Consider the following 7,373-nt stretch of genomic DNA (forward strand, 5'->3'; position numbering starts at 1 on the left):
GAAGGAAGGAAGGAAGGAAGGAAGGAAGGAAGGAAGGAAGGAAGGAAAAATGAAAAGAAAAGAAAAGAAAAAAAGAAAAGAAAAGAAAAGAAAGAAATCCACCTCTCCACCTCTAAAGTTAGAATATGTCCATGTCAAGAGAAAGCTGTTCTTTCAGAGGGATCAGAAAAAGGGCAAAAGACTAATCCCAGAAGCTGGAAGTTGCCAGAGTGTAACTGTAACCACATCAAACATGCTATAATTTTATGAGAGTTTTCAAGTGGTTTTTAAAATGATAAAGCAAGATTTGAGATATGAATAAAATATCTGAAAACAAAATGAAGTATCCAATATATGCAGATACTAAGTCATAAATTCCTAGTGGGGGTTGTAAGAGCTATCAGCCAACTACTCAGAAGATAGAGAGGGTGTTCTGGAACAGAGATGGAGCTTACAATCTTAGAACCAATGTGTTCAGGGATGAGTTAGCGGATGCTACATGCTGCACAGAACCTGAAATTGGATTCATCAGGAATTCAGGGGAAATCAATTAGTGTCCCCTTAAAAATCTATACAAAGCAACAGAAATGAGCCAGAAATATAGGTTAGATAATATATAACTAGTTGTAACCATCTGATTAGGTAGCTCTGATCATTTTAACAGTAGGAACCAGTGGGCAAAACCAAAGGTGACCAGCCAGGAAGAAGGAGGATGATTCCAAGTGTTTGCAACAGCTTTTGCATCCAGGCCATTGCTGACAGGCACCCATTAAATTCACAAAGTATCTTGTAAGCAAACCAGTCTTCATGGTACCACCAGAATATACACTTTGGGAAGAGCTCTGGGTTACCTAACCAGGAGTCCTCACACCAGATACCCACTTCCTCCCATATGCCAAAATATTTTATCTCTTCACTGGTTTAATGCTCAGGGCAGGTCTCACTTGCCTCAAAATAAAACTGAAATCCTTGTCGGAATTCTTTTGCCTTTAATTTCTGCCCTGGTGCTTTTTCCTCTCACTGTTAAACTTTTCGACAATTCATGTAGGTCTGGCTTCATTTTAACATTGACACAGTCTCCCTGACTCCAATCAACAGCACTCAAACAGCTTTAAATCATGGAGTTTACTTCAATTTCTCTCCCATTTGACCATGGTTATTCAGCACCTTAAAATTTATTAAACCCTACTTTATTCTTTCTCCAAATATAACTTTCTGACTCAAGCTGTTCTCATCAGGAAACCCCTATTTCATTGCTTTACACTATATTTACAGAAACAGCCTTCTTTGATTCCCTGGCTCTGGTTCCTGACCTATTCCAGTCCATTATTCACACATGGTTGCCAAAATAATTTTCCCCCAACATTTTTCATTTCATCCCTTTAATCAAATATTACAGAGGTGATTTCTCTGGCTAAACCCAGCAAATTGAATACATGTGTTTATCTCCATTATTTCCTGAAACTCCATTAAAATAACAGAGACATTTCAAAAAATGTAACTAGCAAGGACCATGAGAACGGGAGAAAAAGAGCAGAGATGTCCACCAGGGTGGGGACACTGGGCAGCAGAGGGAGGAGTGACATCTGACTTCACAGAGCATTGAATATAAGCACCTAGGGTTGTGGGAGATGGACGCCAGCCAGAACCTCAGAGTCTCCTTAACTTAACCACCAAGAAGAGGAAAAAGCAGAGATGGGTGATTGATTGGATTGAAATAAGAGGACTATCTTAGTCTGTTGGACAGCTATCACAAAAATACCATAGACTTGGTGGCTTAAACAGTATTTATTTCTCACAGTTCTGGAGGCTGCAAGTCGAATCAAGGTATTGACCATGTCTGGGGAGAGCCTACTTCCAGGTTCACAGATGGAGGCATCTTCTCCCTATGTTCTCACATGATGGAAAGGGCAAGACAGCCCTCTGGGGATCTCTCATAAGGACACTCATCCCATTCATGAAGGCTCCACTATCATGACCAAACCAACTCCCAGAGGCCTCACCTCCTAATACCACCACATTGGAAGTTAGAATTTTGACATATGAATTTGTGTGAGGCAGAGCACAAAAATTCAGTCTCTAACAATGACTTATTAAAAACCCATATAAGGAACTCCCCTAGGTCACTTCTCCTCTTCCAACAAAGCCAACTGACAAGATGAATGGACACTGAGAAGTCAAAAAAAACAGAAATCCATTATAGAAAACTCACTTTAAAAATAAATACGTGCCATTAGCAGTTTTAAATATATTACAATCCATTAGAGTAAAACAGAATCTTTATTATTCTCTACTCCAACACTTCTGATAAGGATGAGGAAATTTAGGCCTATCTGTGGCAGCGCCTTGCTCAAGTCCACTGTCTAATTATTGACAAAACTGAGATTTGAAGATGGGCCTCAACTCCCAACACAGTGGCTTTGCAACTATTAACTTCAAGATTGCCACATGAGGAAAAAATGATCAAATGAGAATGTCATCCTGGGATTAAAAAGGAGAACAGCAGAGGGCAAGAATGAATGAGCGTTTATCTTGTAGCAGCTACAGGAGATGAGATTTTTGAAAAGTCGAGCTTCAGGTCCTTACACAGAGAGTTCTAGAGTTTAAAGTAGCATTTCATCAACTTACTTTGGCAAGAAAGGATATCAATTCTCTTTGATGGGATTTAATATGTGAGAAAAAAAACAATTCGCTTTATCTCCTGAGCTAAAATAACTTCTAGCATGTTTGCCATCCCCCTACCAAATCTCCACTGTACTTTCCTCACCCACCAGGCCCCACTAGTTCTCAGGTGAAGCGAATTTCCTACCGTAAAATAATTCTGATTTATGAGTCATTCTCTTATGATTTTGTTTGTATGAATCAACTTGCCAGAGGCTGATTATGTCTTGGTGTATTCATGGAATTGAATGACTTATTGTGTAAAGCTAAGTAACAGACAGCTGAACCTACCAACCACTACAACTGTGCCCTGAAATAGTGAGAAACTTCCCTCCATCTCTCCATACCTACTGTATCAGCCCTGAACTTTTACAGCAACTCCAGGTACCACTCTGTTTCCCAAGAAGACCCCTCTGAACAGACCCATTCATTTCCTGCCCTAATCTTACTTATCCTACTGTTCCCATAACTTTGCTAAAGTTATTCTGCAATTCTCTTGAGGCTAAGTTCAAATCCCTTTTCTCAAGTAGCAGAGTCTGCTCATTCTAATTATTTAAAGGACTTCCCTCCACAGTTGGAAGCCTGGGGTCTAAATCCCAGGTTTGCCCCTTACCTATTTGGACCAATCACTTCATCAATTCCCTGAGCTCAGTTTCCTCATCTATAAAACTTATAACAGTTTTATATACTTAAGGTACGTTGTAAAATTAATGAAATAATGAAAGTGAAGTCTTCGGCAAGGCACATAACTAATAAATATTTGCTCCTACAGCTGGAAATACAATATATCAAAATAGAATGGTGAAAATTGCATAGAAATTGGAATTAGAAGACTAAGTTCCAGAACAGACATTATTTACTGGGTAAAAGATTCAAGATAAGTAACTCAACCTCCCTGAACTCTATTAATATCATTTGAAAATTCATTCACTTAACAAATATTTATTGTGAGCCTTTTATAACACAGACAGTATGCTAGAGTCTTGGGAGACAGTAATAAACAAAACAAAAAAAGGATCACTATCCTCATAGGATGGGAATGACCATAAAACTAACATCAGAATGAGATGTTTAAAGGCAGAAGTACTTTCCAAATAGAGTTGTGTCATCATTGCCTATACCCATAAAATCATAAGATGGAATGAATAGTACATAAGATTTCATCAAACAATCTCATTCTAGCAGTGAAGAAACAGAGACTTGGATGTGACATCCACATTCACACAGCCACTGAACTGATACAAAAATTTGAATCTCCTACCTACCACAGTACCTTTTCTTACCACCACAGAGTCTCAATATATTGAGGTACCAAGTTCAGAGGGCAGGTAAGTGAAGATGATAAGAGGGAGCATTGTGGAGATTTAAAGATAATAAACCCAACTGAAATCAGTTTGCTTTATGACCTCGAACATATTTTTAAACAATTCATAGCAGTATTTTTCACAATAGCCAAAAGGTGGGAACAACCCAAATGTCTATCAATGGATAAATGATGAAAAGGTGGCATATACATACAATGGAATATTATTCAGCCATAAAAAGGAATGAAATTCTGATACATGCTACAACATGAATAAAACTTGAAGACAATATGCTAAGTGAAATAAGCCAGACACAACAGCACAAATACTGCATGATTACACTTATGAGGTACCTGGAGTATTCAAGTTCACAGAAACAGCAGAATGGTGACAACAAGGAGCTGGCAGGAAGGAGGAAAGGAAAGTTATTGCTTAATGGGTACAGAGCTTCAGTTTGAGAGGATGAAAAATTTCTAATGATGAATTATGATGATACCGCACAGCAGTGTGAGTGTATTTAATCCCATTGAACTATACCTTAAAACAGTGAAGACAGTAAATTTTATGTAATATATATTTTGCCCCAATGAAAGAAGGGGAAAAAAATTGCTGTTTTTTTATTATCACTGTACTGCAGCAGTTTTAAAAATGCCAGCAAAATACTCCATCCTCCCCAAAATATCTTTCCTTTAAATTCTAAAAAAAATTGCTGCAGGTAATGTTGAGATTTAACTAGACAGACAGATAGATAATATATAAGCATTTAAATATGGTTATGTAATATTTCATATATAACAATACACATGTGTATATTTATGTGTGTATGCCTAAAATTAGTAAAATTTTATTATCTTCTAATAAGCCTTATATTCTACATGGAATTAATTTGGAGAAATCTCCATTATATAGTGTGCCCCGACATATGTGGACTCAGCTACCTGTGCTCATTTTAAGAGTAAGTTCATAACAGGAATATCTGAACACACTTCAGACACAGTTTGTCTCTCCAATCCCTATGGTACTAAGATTCCTTCATTTAAACATCAGATTTGAAATTAACAGTAACATAGTGATTGTAAAGATAAAGAAATGGAACCTGGCAGTGTGTGTCAGCTGAGGCTTGCACCCTGGAGTACTCAGGAATCTGGCTCCAGTATGCAAAAAAAAAAAGAAAGAAAGAAATGGAACCTGAGTTAATTTGATTCTATCATTCCATATGACCACTTGGATTTTTACTTATGTTTAAATTTTAGAAGAGTGAAGTAGAATGCCAACTGCATTCTGTAATGTTTTTGTTTGGTAAGTGTAAGCTTCAGTTATATGTGTGTATCTGTGTCATCATTATTACTGAACATGATGCTGAAATATATGGTGGGGGGAGGATATTGAAAATGGTTTGCTCCAGCTATCAAATATGTTGGATACAGCAAGGCCTTAATAAATGTCTAATGAATGCAATGAATGAATGAATAATAAACTCAAAATGCAAATAACAATGTCAAAAACATATCTAATCCTCATTTGAAATAAATAAATCATGTACTTTTGGAGGAAATTACTTTAAAATATTCAGAGAGATCCTATCAGATGACAAGATCTTTGGAGCTGTAGGAATAGATGCCACACACAGAAACACCACAGGGAAGTAACATTTGAATGATTTTTTTCCTTTCCCATAGTTAGGTAATATATGTTCTGAAGTATCAGCTATGTTCATGAATTCTCCTGCATGTCTCCTTACCAAGGTTCCAGTCTCATCCTGCTGGCAGAATTGATGTTTTAATACCAATTCTATTTTCCATCTTGGAGAAAACAATAAAGTTACCTTTCCTGGAAAGACTTGGATCAATTCTTCCCCTTCTCAAAATACAGGAAAATTGGACTACCATGGATAGATCAGACTTCAAATCTCACTCTACACAAACCCCTCATACATACACTCCAGGACAAATCGTAATCAATTAAAACAATCTGTAAAGCAAATGATTGTCTTTCATTTCATCTTTTTAAAGCACAGAGTATATGAACTTTAGTTGCTTTTTCTTCTTTTTCGAGACCATTTGGAGGCTATTCAGAGGTGAAGTTGAGCTGAACACACTCACATCACTGGTTTATTTAGTTCTCTTTAACCAATTATTTACCTACAGGGACAAGCGCAAACCAGACATCTCTTAGGGGGTCAAAACTAACACTTGCCTGCTATCACTCCACCAGGAGCCACATCTCCTTCATTCATAGAACAGTATGGATACTTACCTTAAACTGCTAGAGAGAAAACAGGCAGTCACAAACCCCCAGCCTTGCTGAGTCTGGTATCGATTGGAAGAACAATATGTTAGGCACTGTTTGTTTTTGGCCTGGGAGAGAATTTCTTCAACTGGTAACCCACTGTGTCCCAAACACTGAATTATGGAATGGTTTGGTTTGTTTGGATCTGTTTTACTCTCCAAGAAACACAAAAGACACTTTTTTTAATGTAAAATTAAATGTACTCACAGTTCCTGTGGTGCAATTTAAATATGTTTTCAGTATTTCCTCCAGAAATTCACATAGAGTGTAAAATGATTTGCACAGCTTGAGTTTCTTTTTTTGACATACAATTAACTCTGCTGACTTGATAAAACAAAACTAAATTAAGCCAGAATTACATTAATTTTGTCTTAAAAAAAATCGCTGCTTCAGTTAAGATAGCCTTAGTGGAAATATCCATTTTATGCTTTATTTAACTCTGTGGAGTTTCTATCTCATTTAAGTCTAAGTATTAAACTGCTTCATTTGGATTTTTTGTTTACTTACTAGTTTGGCAAAGAAGCAGTGTGGCTGAGACTTTCTTTTAATGAATTCCAAACCTTTCAAAATGTGAAGATCATTTGGACTGACTAGGCCACACATAAAAAGCTTGCAATAGAAGTGAAGTTCTAATAAATTCCACTTCCCCTTGTATGTAAAGTATTCTCATAAATATAAAATCAATAATACAGATAAATAATCCAACTCTTCTACCTCTTTTCCTTAATAGAGTATTTCTGTCAGAACCTACCTGAGAATCTTGCTCCATGGCTGACTCTCATAACTAATCAGATTTTTCTCACTCACCATTCTAAGAGAACATTTCATGAAAAAAAACGTGACATCCACCCAACTGCCCCTTGGCCTCCACATCAGATACCCACTGCCACAATATTGCATAACCACCAACAAAACATCAGAGGCAGAGACAATCATGTATTGTTCATGCATATGGGGTGGTTGGCTGGGGTGGGGGGCTGCTGATTGTGGCTGGGCACAATCATCTACCTTAGGATTGTATAGCTGTCAATTCATCTATGCTGCCCTCATTTGGGAAGAGAGGGTAACTCATCCCTGTTTTATCATAGCCTTGGATATTAATTTTCTATAGCTGTCTTAGCAAATTACCACAAACTTAGC

General features: G+C 37.1%; 1 pseudogene; it reads right to left on the reverse strand.

Moving 5' to 3' along the window:
• LOC116635247 overlaps window positions 1–7,002 on the reverse strand; it is a 33,354-nt pseudogene extending 26,352 nt beyond the window's left edge.
• Window positions 7,003–7,373: the final 371 nt, after the last annotated feature.

This window comes from Phoca vitulina, unplaced genomic scaffold (assembly GCF_004348235.1).
Source record: "Phoca vitulina isolate PV1807 unplaced genomic scaffold, GSC_HSeal_1.0 scaffold10, whole genome shotgun sequence".
Taxonomy (NCBI): Eukaryota; Metazoa; Chordata; class Mammalia; order Carnivora; family Phocidae; genus Phoca; species Phoca vitulina.